The sequence below is a fragment of the Oncorhynchus masou genome, chromosome 3, assembly GCF_036934945.1.
Source record: "Oncorhynchus masou masou isolate Uvic2021 chromosome 3, UVic_Omas_1.1, whole genome shotgun sequence".
NCBI classification, from domain to species: domain Eukaryota; kingdom Metazoa; phylum Chordata; class Actinopteri; order Salmoniformes; family Salmonidae; genus Oncorhynchus; species Oncorhynchus masou.
Window position 1 is genome coordinate 8893262 of NC_088214.1, and position 15363 is coordinate 8908624.

At 43.3% G+C, this 15363-nt stretch overlaps 1 protein-coding gene across 1 annotated transcript in view; it reads left to right on the forward strand.

Moving 5' to 3' along the window:
* The window catches only part of slc1a7a (solute carrier family 1 member 7a), a 77275-nt gene that overhangs the window by 39478 nt on the left and 22434 nt on the right, over positions 1-15363 (forward strand).

Consider the following 15363-nt stretch of genomic DNA (forward strand, 5'->3'; position numbering starts at 1 on the left):
TAGGCCATCATTGAAAATAAGAATTTGTTCTTAACTGACTTGCCTAGTAAAATAAAGGTAAAATAAATAAATAAACATTGCTACCCCAGGAAATCTTAAGTCTTATTACATACAGCCGGGAAGAACTGTTGGATATAAGAGCAACGTCAACTTACCAACATTATGACCAGGAATACGACTTTCCCAAAACGGATCCTCTGTTTGGACCACCACCCAGGACAATGGATCTGATCCCAGTACGCAACCCAAAACAACGGCACTGCAGAAGGGGCAGACGGAGCAGCCTCCTGGTCAGGCTCTGTAGACGTACACATCGCCCACTGCTCCCGAGTATACTACTCGCCAATGTCCAGTCTCTTGACAAAGTAGACTAAATTGGAGCAAGGGTTTGATGTCTCTCTGCATTCCAAAGAGACGTCAGAGATTGTAACATTCTCTGTTTCACGGAAACATGGCTCTCTCGGGATATACTGTCGGAATCGGTTCAGCCACCGGGCTTCTCCATGCATAGCGCCGACAGAAATAAACACCTTCATGATTAACGACTCATGGTGTAATCATAACAACATAAAGGAACTCAAGTCCTTCTGCTCACCCGACCTAGAATTCATTACAATCAAATGTCGGCCATATTACCTTACAAGAGAATTCTAGTCAGTTATCGTCACAGCGGTGTACACTCCCCCTCAAGCAGGCACCACGACAGCCCTCAAGGAACTTCAATGAACTATGTAAAATGGAAACCATATATCCTGATGCTGCATTTATTGTAGCTGTGGATTTTAACAAAGCAAGTTTGAGAACAAGGCCACCTAAATTCTATCAGCATATTGCTTGTAGTACACGCAGGGGTAATACACTAGAACACTGCTACTCTAACTTCCACGATGCATACAAAGCCCTCCCCCGCCCTCCCTCTGGCAAATCCGACCCCGGCACCATCTTGCTCCTACCGGTTAATAGGCAAAACTCAAACAGGATGTACCAGTGACTAGAACCATTCAACACTGGTCTGACCAATCGGAATCCATGCTTCAAGATTGTTTTGATCATGTGATCTGGGATATGTTCCTGGTAGCCTCAGAGAACAACATCGATCTATACGCTGACTCAGTGACTGAGTTTATTAGGAAGTGCATTGGAGATGTTGTACCCAGTGTGACTATTAAAACCTGCCCGAACCAGAAACATTTACATTTACATTTAAGTCATTTGGCAGACGCTCTTATCCAGAGCGACTTACAAATTGGTGAATTCACCTTATGACATCCAGTGGAACAGCCACTTTACAATAGTGCATCTAAATCATTTAAGGGGGGGGGGGTGGGAAGGATTACTTTATCCTATCCTAGGTATTCCTTAAAGAGGTGGGGTTTCAGGTGTCTCCGGAAGGTGGTGATTGACTCCGCTGTCCTGGCGTCGTGAGGGAGTTTGTTCCACCATTGGGGGGCCAGAGCAGCAAACAGTTTTGACTGGGCAGTGGATGGATGGCGGCATTCACGCAAAACTGAAAGCGCGAACCACCACATTTAACCATGGAAACAGGTCTGGGAATATGGTTGAATATAAACCGTGTATTTGTTCCCCTTGCAAGGCAATCAAACAAGCAAAATGCCAGTACAGGGACAACGTGGAGTCGCAATTCAATGGCTCAGACACAAGATGTATGTGGCAGGATATACAGGAAATCACAGGCTACAAAAATAAAACCTTCATGTCACGCTTCGAGACAAACTAAACACCTTCTTTGCCCGCTTTGAGGATAATACAGTGCCACCGTCGCACCCCGCTAGCAAGGACTACACCCCCCCTTCTCCGTGGTAAAACATTTAAGCGTGTTAACTCTCGCAAGGCTGGTGGCCCAGACGTCATCCTAGCCGCGTCCTCAGAGCACGCACAGACCAGCTGGCTGGTGTGTTAACAGACATATTCAATCGCACCCTATCCCAGTCTGCTGTCCCCACATGATTCAAGATGGCCACCATTGTTCCTGTGCCCAAGAAGGCAAAGATAGCTGAACTAGATGACTACTGCCCTGTAGCACTCACTTCTGTCATCATGAAGTGCTTTGAGAGACTAGTCAAGGATAATTTCACCTGCACCTGACCGGCCACCCTAGACCCACTCAGGAGGCTGAAGAAATTTGGCTTGTCACCCAAAACCCTGACAAATTTTTACAGATGCACAGTCGAGAGCATCCTGTCGGGCTGTATCACAGCCTGGTACAGCAACTGCACCACCCTCAACTGCAAGGCTCTCTAGAGGGTAGTGCGGTCTGCGCAACGCATCACCGGGGACAAACTACATGTCCTCCATGACACTTGCAGCACCCGATGTCACAGGAAGGCCAAAAAGATCATCAAGGACAACAACCACGCGAGCCACTGCCTGTTCACACCGCTATCACCCAGAAGGTGAGGTCAGTACAGGTGCATCAAAGCTGGGACCAAGAGATTGAAGAATAGCATCTATCTCAAGGCCATCAGACTGCTAAACAGCCATGGCTAACTCAGAGATGCTGCTGCCTTCATTGAGACTCAATCACTGGCGACTTTAACAAATGGATCACTCGTCACTTTAAACAGTGGAACTTTAATGCCACTTTAATAATATTTACATATATTGCATTACTCATATCATATATATATATATACACTCTATTTTATACCGCACCTTGCCTATGCCGCTTGGCCATCGCTCATCCATATATTTATATGTACATATTCCCATTCACCCCTTTAGATTTGTGTGTATTAGGTAGTTGTTGGGAATTGTTAGATTACTTGTTAGATATTACTGCACTGCAGGAACTACAAGCACAAGCATTTCACTACACTCGCATTAACCTCTGCTAACCATGTGGAGGAGAGGAGAGAAGGAGAGGATCAGTTCAATTTCATTTCATTTGAAGGCTACATGAATCAAATGAAATCTGAATGACCGTCTTACTGCGATAGACTGGGGAAGGCTACATGAATCAAATGAAATCTGAATGACCGTCTTACTGCGATAGACTGGGGAAGGCTGACATGAATCAAATGAAATCTGAACCGTCTTCTGATAGACTGGGGAAGGCTACATGAATCAAATGAAATCTGAATGACCGTCTTATAGACTAGGGAAGGTGACATGAATCAAATGAAATCTGAATCTGAATGACCGTCTTACTGCGATAGACTGGGGAAGGTGACATGAATCAAATGAAATCTGAATGGCCGTCTTACTGCGATAAACCTAAAATCCTATCTAAATAGTCTCAGTTGTTTTCCTGAACTTAGTCTGACCTTTCTTGACATGATTTAACAGCAACCCTTTTTCTCTGGTTGTTTTGGGGGCAGATTAATGTTATGCGTGAAAGGACAGAAGGAGAGGAGGAGAGGAGAGAAGGAGAGGAGGAGCAGAGGAGGGGAGTAAATGAGAAGGGGAGGAGGAGAAGAGGAGAGGAAATGAGGAGAGGGGAGGAGGAGCAGAGGAGGGGAGTAGAGGAGGGAAGATGAGAGGAGGAGAGGACAAAGTAGCAGAGAAGGGGAGAGGATAGGAGGACAGGAGAGGAGGAGAGGAGAGGATGAGAGGGGGAGAGGAAAGGAGGAGGGGAGGAGAGGAAGGGGAGGAGGGGAGTAGAGGAGGAAAGAGGAGAGGAGGAGGGGAGAAGAGGAAAGGTGAGTAGAGGAGGAGAGAGGAGAGGAGGGGAGAGGAGAGGAGGGGAGGAGAGGAAAGGGGAGTAGAGGAGGAGAGAGGAGAGGAGGAGAGAGGAGAGGAGGAAGGGAGGAAGGGAGGAAGCAATGTTTAATTCACCACTGCTCTGCTCTAACTGTCCACCCGGCTGCTCTGATGGGGAATATTTAAATAGTCTCAGTTGTTTTCCTGAACTTAGTCTGACCTTTCTTGACATGATTTAACAGCAACCCTTTTTCTCTGGTTGTTTTGGGGGCAGATTAATGTTATGTGTGAAAGGACAAGGAGAGGAGGAGAGGAGAGAAGGAGAGGAAGAGTAGATGAGGAGGGGAGGAGGAGAAGGAGAGGAGGAGAGGTGAGGAGGAGCAGAGGGGGGGAGTAGAGGAGGGAAGATGAGAAGAGGAGAGGACAAAGTAGCAGAGAAGGGGAGAGGATAGGAGGACAGGAGAGGAGGTTAGGAGAGGATGAGAGGAGGAGAGAGGAGAGGAGGAGAGAGGAGAGGAGGAGAGGAGGAGAGAGGAGAGGAGGAAGGGAGGAAGGGAGGAAGGGAGGAAGGGAGGGTGGGAGGAAGCCATGTTTAATTCACCACTGCTCTGCTCTAACTGTCCACCCGGCTGCTCTGATGGGAAATATCTGGAGACAGTCACGCACAGCTCAGAAACATCTGTGGCCTTTCCTTATATAAAAGGCTCCTCTCTTTCTCTATCTCTCCGGTTTAGTAACAGGTTGCTTGAGGATACTGACAGACTGACTTCAAGAATCTGCCATTTTCTTTCATTTCTTTCATTTTCTTTTCATGTTTTGTAATGATTGTTGCTGTTTAAATTATTGTGGCAGAAGCTCCCTGAGAAACCCTGGTTGTTGTCATTTGATCAATGATGGATAAACTGGCTGCTGGTTGAGCAAAATTATGTTGGATTCATTATGATGCATGATGATTTATGATAATTTGTGATGAGTCATGATGATTTGTGATGATTCATGATGATTTGTGATGATTTATGATGATTTGTGATGATTTTGTTTATTTATTTATTTCACCAGGTAGGCAAGTTGAGAACAAGTTCTCATTTACAATTGCGACCTGGCCAAGATAAAGCAAAGCAGTTTGACACATACAACGACACAGAGTTACACATGGAGTAAAACAAACATACAGTCAATAATACAGTAGAAACAAGTCTATATACGATGTGAGCAAATGAGGTGAGATAAGGGAGGTAAAGGCAAAAAAAGGCCATGGTGGCAAAGTAAATACAATATAGCAAGTAAAACACTGGAATGGTAGATTTGCAATGGAAGAATGTGCAAAGTAGAAATAAAAAATAATTGGGTGCAAAGGAGCAAAATAAATAAATAAATTAAATACAGTAGGGAAAGAGGTAGTTGTTTGGGCTAAATTATAGGTGGGCTATGTACAGGTGCAGTAATCTGTGAGCTGCTCTGACAGTTGGTGCTTAAAGCTAGTGAGGGAGATAAGTGTTTCCAGTTTCAGAGATTTTTGTAGTTCGTTCCAGTCATTGGCAGCAGAGAACTGGAAGGAGAGGCGGCCAAAGAAAGAATTGGTTATGGGGGTGACTAGAGAGATATACCTGCTGGAGCGTGTGCTACAGGTGGGAGATGCTATGGTGACCAGCGAGCTGAGATAAGGGGGGACTTTACCTAGCAGGGTCTTGTAGATGACATGGAGCCAGTAGGTTTGGCGACGAGTATGAAGTGAGGGCCAGCCAATGAGAGCGTACAGGTCGCAATGGTGGGTAGTATATGGGGCTTTGGTGACAAAACGGATTGCACTGTGATAGACTGCATCCAATTTGCTGAGTAGGGTATTGGAGGCTATTTTGTAAATTACATCGCCAAAGTCGAGGATTGGTAGGATGGTCAGTTTTTCAAGGTTATGTTTGGCAGCATGAGTGAAGGATGCTTTGTTGCGAAATAGGAAGCCAATTCTAGATGTATTTTTTTATTTTTTTTATTTCACCTTTATTTAACCAGGTAGGCTAGTTGAGAACAAGTTCTCATTTGCAACTGCGACCTGGCCAAGATAAAGCTTAGCAGTGTGAACAGACAACACAGAGTTACACATGGAGTAAACAATTAACAAGTCAATAACACAGTACAAAAAAGGGGAGTCTATATACATTGTGTGCAAAAGGCATGAGGAGGTAGACAAATAATTACAATTTTGCAGATTAGCACTGGAGTGATAAATGATCAGATGGTCATGTACAGGTAGAGATACTGGTGTGCAAAAGAGCAGAAATGTAAATAAATAAAAACAGTGTTGGGATGAGGTAGGTGAAAATGGCTGCAGCGATCGGTAACTTTGGATTGGAGATGTTTGATATGGGTCTGGAAGGAGAGTTCACAGTCTAACCAGACACCTACGTATTTGTAGTTGTCCACGTATTCTAAGTCAGAGCCGTCCAGAGTAGGGATGTTGGACAGGCGGGCAGATGCAGGTAGCGATCGGTTGAAGAGCATGCATTTAGTTTTACTTGTATTTAAGAGCAATTGGAGGCCACGGAAGGAGAGTTGTATGGCATTGAAGCTTGCCTGGAGGGTTGTTAACACAGTGTCCAAAGAAGGGCCAGAAGTATACAGAATGGTGTCGTCTGCGTAGAGGTGGATCAGAGACTCACCAGCAGCAAGAGCGACCTCATTGATGTATACAGAGAAGAGTGTCGGTCCAAGAATTGAACCCTGTGGCACCCCCATAGAGACTGCAGACCCTCCGATTTGACACACTGAACTCTATCAGAGAAGTAGTTGGTGAACCAGGCGAGGCAATCATTTGAGAAACCAAGGCTGTCGAGCAGCCGATGAGGATGTGGTGATTGACAGAGTCGAAAGTCTTGGCCAGATCAATGAATACGGCTGCACAGTAATGTTTCTTATCGATGGCGGTTAAGATATCGTTTAGGACCTTGAGCGTGGCTGAGGTGCACCCATGACCAGCTCTGAAACCAGATTGCATAGCAGAGAAGGTATGGTGAGATTCGAAATGGTCGGTAATCTGTTTGTTGACTTGGCTTTCGAAGACCTTAGAAAGGCATGGTAGGATAGATATAGGTCTGTAGCAGTTTGGGTCAAGAGTGTCCCCCCCTTTGAAGAGGGGGATGACCGCAGCTGCTTTCCAATCTTTGGGTTGGATGATTCATGATGATTCATGATGATTCATGATGATTTATGATGATTCATGAGGATTTATGATGATTCATGAGGATTTATGATGATTCATGAGGATTCATGATGATGTTTCAACCAGCCAATGAGAGTGGTTCTAATATATGTCCAATAACTCTGACTAAAAGGGACTTTGCTCACGGTTGGTTGGTCAGAGATGTGGGAACAACCTTATGGTATCCTGCAGGTGCTGGGTTCACAGCCCAGACAAAGCAGTACTAACCAGGGTTAAACAGGGTTACGTCCTTATCCTGTCCTTCATCCTCCGTACCTACTGGGTGAGAACTGTAAGCCTGCCTCCATCTTGTTATTCCCAGTCTTTATACCCAGTGAGTTGCTCCAACCAACTCACACTATCTATCACACTATCTAGCACACTATGTAGCATATTATCTAGCACACTATGTAGCATATTATCTATCACACTATCTATCACACTATCTAGCAAACTATCTAGCACACTATCCACCACTCTATCACACTATCTAGCACACTACCTAGCACACGATCTATCACACTATCTACCACACAATCTATCACAATGACTCTCACACTATCTATCACACTATGTACTACACAATCTATCACAATGACTCTCACACTATCTATCACAATGACGCTCACACTATCTACCACACTATCTACAGTGCCTTGCGAAAGTATTCGGCCCCCTTGAACTTTGTGACCTTTTGCCACATTTCAGGCTTCAAACATAAAGATATAAAACTGTATTTTTTTGTGAGCAATCAACAACAAGTGGGACACAATCATGAAGTGGAACGACATTTATTGGATATTTCAAACTTTTTTAACAAATCAAAAACTGAAAAATTGGCTGTGCAAAATTATTCAGCCCTTTACTTTCAGTGCAGCAAACTCTCTCCAGAAGTTCAGTGAGGATCTCTGAATGATCCAATGTTGACCTAAATGACTAATGATGATAAATACAATCCACCTGTGTGTAATCAAGTCTCCGTATAAATGCACCTGCACTGTGATAGTCTCAGAGGTCCGTTAAAAGCGCAGAGAGCATCATGAAGAACAAGGAACACACCAGGCAGGTCCGAGATACTGTTGTGAAGACGTTTAAAGCCAGATTTGGATACAAAAAGATTTCCCAAGCTTTAAACATCCCAAGGAGCACTGTGCAAGCGATAATATTGAAATGGAAGGAGTATCAGACCACTGCAAATCTACCAAGACCTGGCCGTCCCTCTAAACTTTCAGCTCATACAAGGAGAAGACTGATCAGAGATGCAGCCAAGAGGCCCATGATCACTCTGGCTGAACTGCAGAGATCTACAGCTGGGGTGGGAGACTCTGTCCATAGGACAACAATCAGTCGTATATTGCACAAATCTGGCCTTTATGGAAGAGTGGCAAGAAGAAAGCCATTTCTTAAAGATATCCATAAAAAGTGTTGTTTAAAGTTTGCCACAAGCCACCTGGGAGACACACCAAACATGTGGAAGAAGGTGCTCTGGTCAGATGAAACCAAAATTGAACTTTTTGGCAACAATGCAAAACGTTATGTTTGGCGTAAAAGCAACACAGCTCATCACCCTGAACACACCATCTCCACTGTCAAACATGGTGGTGGCAACATCATGGTTTGGGCCTGCTTTTCTTCAGCAGGGACAGGGAAGATGGTTAAAATTGATGGGAAGATGGATGGAGCCAAATACAGGACCATTCTGGAAGAAAACCTGATGGAGTCTGCAAAAGACCTGAGACTGGGACGGAGATTTGTCTTCCAACAAGACAATGATCCAAAACATAAAGCAAAATCTACAATGGAATTGTCAGGACCCGGTTACGAACCCGGGTCTCCGGAGTGAGAAACAGTCACTTAACCAACTGAGCCACGAATAGTCAGCAGAACCCAGAAGATGAGGCAGACACAACAGTACTTGAGACGGTGTATTTAATAAAGTAAAAAGTGAAGTCCTTCAGGAAAACATGTAACTCCACAACCTCAAAAGGAATTCCACAAGAACAAGGTAATCCACAAGGTAATCCTCCAAGACAAAAAGGTAAATCCACAAGGTGGTAGGTAAAGCATAAAAAGCCTCAAAAGATACTCAAAAATAAATAAACAAGAACAAAAAAAACAGAATTCCACAAGAGCGTCCACCGGGATCAACAAGAGTACACAGAATACTAGGGCTGGGTGCTAACATACAAACACAGAGCAAAGAACTGAGGGAAACTAAGGGTTTAAATACAATCAGGGGAAAACGAGGCACAGGTGCAAATAATAATGGGGATCAAGGGAAAGCAAAAGGTCAAAAAGCACAATGGGGGCATCTAGTGACCAAAAACCGGAACAACCCTGGCCAAATCCTGACAGGAATGGTTCAAAAATAAACATATCCAGGTGTTAGAATGGCCAAGTCAAAGTCCAGACCTGAATCCAATCGAGAATCTGTGGAAAGAACTGAAAACTGCTGTTCACAAATGCTCTCCATCCAACCTCACTGAGCTCGAGCTGTTTTGCAAGGAGGAATGGGAAAAAATGTCAGTCTCTCGATGTGCAAAACTGATAGAGACATACCCCAAGCAACTTACAGCTGTAATCGCAGCAAAAGGTGGCGCTACAAAGTATTAACTTAAGGGGGCTGAATAATTTTGCACGCCCAATTTTTCAGTTTTTGATTTGTTAAAAAAGTTTGAAATATCCAATAAATGTCGTTCCACTTCATGATTGTGTCCCACTTGTTGTTGATTCTTCACCGAAAAAATACAGTTTTATATCTTTATGTTTGAAGCCTGAAATGTGGCAAAAGGTCGCAAAGTTCAAGGGGGCCAAATACTTTCGCAAGGCACTGTATCACAATGACTCTCACACTATCTACCACACTATCTATCACACTATCTATCACAATGACTCTCACACTATCTACCACACTATCTATAACACTATGTAACACACAATCTATCACAATGACTCTCACACTATCTACCACACTATCTATCACAATGACGCTGACACTATCTACCACACTATCTATCACACTATGTACCACACTATCTAGCACACTATCTACCACACAATCTATCACAATGACTCTCACACTATCTACCACACTATCTATCACACCATCTATCACAATGACTCTCACACTATCTATCCACACTATCTATCACACTATCTATCACAATGACTCTCAAACTATCTATCACACTATCTACCACACTATGTACCACCATATCTACCACACTATGTACCACACTATATATCACACTATGTACCACGCTATCTATCACAATATCCACCACACAATCTATCACAATGACGCTCACACTATCTATTAAACTATCTACCACACTATCTATCATAATGACTCTCACACTATCTATCACACTATCTACCACACTATGTACAACACTATCTACCACACTATCTATCACACTATCTATCACACTATCTACCACACTATCTACCACACTATCTATCACAATGACTCTCACACTATCTATCACACTATCTACGACACTATCAATCACACTATATATCACACTATCTATCACACTATCTATCCTACTATCTACCACACTATCTATTACACTATCTACCACACGATATATCACACTGACTCTCACACTATCTATCACACTATCTACCACACTATCTATCACAATGACTCTCACACTATCGAGCACACTATCTATCACAATAACTCTCACACTATCTAGCACACTATCTATCACAGTGACTCTCACACTATCTACCACACTGTCTATCACACTATCTACCACACGATATATCACACTGACTCTCACACTATCTACCAAACTATCTATCACACTATCTATCACAATGACTCTCACACTATCTACCACACTATCTATCACAATGAGTCTCACACTATCTACCACACTATCTATCACAATAACTCTCACACTATCTAGCACACTATCTATCACAGTGACTCTCACACTATCTACCACACTATCTATCACACTATCTACCACACAATATATCACACTGACTCTCACACTATCTACCACACTATCTATCACACTATCTATCACAATGACTCTCACACTATCTACCACACTATCTACCACACTATCAAGCACACTATCTATCACACTATCTACCACACTACCTAGCACACTATCTATAACACTATCTATAACACTATCTAGCACACTATCTACCACAATACCTATCACAATATCTATCACACTATCCACCACAATATCTACCACACTATCTATCGCATTATCTACCACACTATCTACCACACTATTACATTTACATTTACATTTAAGTCATTTAGCAGACGCTCTTATCCAGAGCGACTTACAAATTGGTGAATTCACCTTCTGACATCCAGTGGAACAGCCACTTTACAATAGTGCATCTAAATCATTAAGGGGGGTGAGAAGGATTACTTATCCTATCCTAGGTATTCCTTGAAGAGGTGGGGAGGTGTCTCCGGAAGGTGGTGATTGACTCCGCTGTCCTGGCGTCGTGAGGGAGTTTGTTCCACCATTGGGGGCCAGAGCAGCGAACAGTTTTGACTGGGCTGATCGGGAACTGTACTTCCTCAGTGGTAGCACAGGCCAGAGGTGGATGAACGCAGTGCCCTTGCTTGGGTGTAGGGCCTGATCAGAGCCTGGAATATCGTTATCACAGCTCCGTAGGCAAGCACCATGGTCTTGTAGCGGAAGCTTCAACTGGAAGCCAGTGGAGAGAGCACGGGGTGATGAGAGAACTTGGGAAGGTTGAACACCAGACGGGCTGCGGCGTTCTGGATGAGTTGTAGGGGTTTAATGGCACAGGCAGGGAGCCCAGCCAACAGCTATGCAGTAATCCAGACGGGAGATGACAAGTGCCTGGATTAGGACCTATCTTCCTGTGTGAGGCAGGGTCGTATCGGATGTTGTAGAGCATGAACCTACACGGGCCACCGCCATGATGTTGGTTGAGAACGACAGGGTGTTGTCCAGGATCACGCCAGGTTCTTATCTGGGAGGAGGACACAATGGAGTTGTCAACCGTGATGGCGAGATCATGGACGGGCAGTCCTTCCCCGGGAGGAAGAGCAGCTCCGTCTTGCCGAGGTTCAGCTTGAGGTGGTGATCCGTCATCCACACTGATATGTCTGCCAGACATGCATGCGATTCGCCACCTGGTCATCAGAAGGGGGAAAGGAGAAGATTAGTTGTGTGTCGTCTGCATAGCAATGATCATCAGGTTATCAATCAGCGAGAATAGGAGAGGGCCTAGAACTGGGGGACATCTAGGAGACAGATTCTCGCCACGCCACCACTATCTATCCCACCATCTATGGTTCACAGTATCGAAGGCAGCCGATAGGTCTAGAAGGATGAGAGCACTGAAACCTGACTGATTTGGATCAAGAAGGTTTCTGAGAGAGAGCTGGCCATGGTACCACACTATCTACCACACAATATCTATCACAATGACTCTCACACTATCTACCACACTATCTACCACACTATTGAATACCACACTATGATTTACCACATTCTATCTATCACACTGGTCTGTAGTTGTTGACATCGGAGGGATCTATCAGAAGGGGTACTCTTGAAGACGGAAGGGACGTAGCCAGCGGTCAGGGATGAGTTGATCACAATGAAGGTCTCCGGAGATGGTCTGGAGAAGAGAGGAGGGGATAGGGTCACAGGTTATCTATCACACGAGATTTCATCTGGAGAGAGAGGGAAAGAGGTCAGAGCACAGGGTAGGGCAGTGTGAGCAGAACCACACTATCGTTTGACTTAGCAAACGAGGACGGATATCTACCTTCTTTTCACAGTCATCTGCAGAGAGAGGAGGGGGGGGGGAGGAGGAATCAGGAGGGAGGAGAAGGTGGCAAAGAGCTTCCTAGGGTTAGAGGCAGATGCTTGGAATTTATCAGAAAGTGACTCTCAGAGACAGAGGAGGAAAATGTAGAGAGGAGGGACTATCTATCACAATGACTCTACCACACTATCTATCCCACTATCTATCCCACTATTACCACACTACATATCCCACTATCTAGCACACTATCTATCACAGTGACTCTCACACTATCTACCACACTATCAATCACACTATATCACACTATCTATCACACTATCTATCACACTATCTATCCTACTATCTACCACACTATCTATTAGACTATCTACCACACTATCTATCACAATGACTCTCACACTATCTATCCCACTATCTATCCCACCATTTACCACACTATGTACCACACTATATATCACACTATGTACCACACTATCTATCTACACTATCTATCACACTATCTATACACAATACCACACTATATACCACACTATCTACACTACTATGTCTCTCACACTATCTACCACACTATCTATCACACTGACTATCACACTATCTACCACACTATCTATCACAATGACTATCACACTATCTATCACACTATCTACCACACTATCTATCACACTATCTACCACACTATCTATCACACTATCTATCACACCATCTACTCACACTATCTATCACACTATCTCACACAATCTATCACACTATCTACCACACTATCTACCACACTATCTATCACACTATCTATCACACTATCTATCACACTATCTATCACAATGACTCTCACACACTATCTACCACACTATCTATCACTATAATCACACTATCTACCACACTATCTATCACACTATATATCACACTATCACACTATCTTGCACACTATCTATCACACTATCTATCACACTATCTACCACACTATCTACCACACTATCTATCACAATGACTCTCACACTATCTACCACACTATCTATCACAATGAACACTATCTACCACACGATATATCTATCACACTATCTTGCACACTATCTATCACACTATCTATCACACTATCTACCACACTATATATCACAATGACTCTCACACTATCTACCACACTATCTATCACAATGACTCTCACACTATCTATCATACTATCTAGCACAGTATCTATCACACTATCTATCCCACTATCTACCACACTATCTATCACAATGACTCTCACACTATCTACCACACTATCTATCACAATGACTCTCACACTATCTACCACACTATCTATCACAATGACTCTCACACTATCTATCACACTATCTACCACACTATCTATCACACTATCTACCACACTATCTACCACACTATCTATCACAATGACTCTCACACTATCTACCACACTATCTATCACAATGACTCTCACACTATCTACCACACTATCTATCACACTATCACACTATCTTGCACACTATCTATCACACTATCTATCACACTACCTAGCACACTATCTATCACACTATCTACCACACTATCTAGCACACTATGTATCACACTACCTAGCACACTATCTATCACACTATCTATCCCACTATCTATCACACTATCTATCACAATGACTCTCACACTATCTAGCACACTATCTATCACACTATCTACCACACTATCTATCACACTATCTACCACACTATCTATCACAATGACTCTCACACTATCTACCACACTATCTACCACACTATCTATCACACTGTCACACTATCTTGCACACTATCTATCACACTATCTATCACACTACCTAGCACACTATCTATCACACTATCTACCACACTATTTATCACACTATCTAGCACACTATGTATCACACTACCTAGCACACTATCTATCACACTATGTATCACACTACCTAGCACACTATCTATCACACTATCTTTCACACTGACTCTCACACTATCTCACTGAGAGTAGCAGATTTAAATAATTTAAAATACTTTATCTGTGCTTGATTGAGCTTGTCTGTCCTACTGGACCAATAGAATAGTGTCAGAACTGCACACCCAGACAGGCTACAGCAAACTCTCAAAAATATTTGAAAGACTTGAAATAGTATTTAAAACCAGGACTGGAAAGCAAGTACAGAATCTCAGGTATTCAATATTACATTAATAGTTATTGCCAAGTTGAGTTTCTTGGTGGGATGGAAGTTGCTGTATTGTTGGACATTATGTCCTCAAGGGTTTTACGCTTTGCTTTGAGTGGTGGATCTCATTACTTATTTCTCTCTCTTACATTTCATTTCATAGATCCATTTTTATCGGTTTCTGTGTCCATTTGATGAGTGTGCCAATTACATTTTCCCGGGAAACTTAGTGGGCAGAAATGTATGCTCTTAACTGACACAAAGTTTTTTCTAAAATCCCCATGGCTGAAGCTCTCAAAGAAGCTTTCAAATTAAACATGACTTAAAAAGTGCATTTAGCATGAATGTTGCTATGCACTATACAGAAGAGAACAGCATGTAGCTAACCATTTCACCCACCTTTACCACTGAGTTCTCTCTTTCCTGACCCATTCTGTTTCGACCCATCTCTCTCTCTTTCCTGACCCATTCTGTTTTGACCCATCTCTCTCTTTCCTGACCCATTCCTGACCCATCTCTCTTTCCTGACCCATCTCTCTCTCTTTCCTGACCCATTCTGTTTTGACCCATCTCT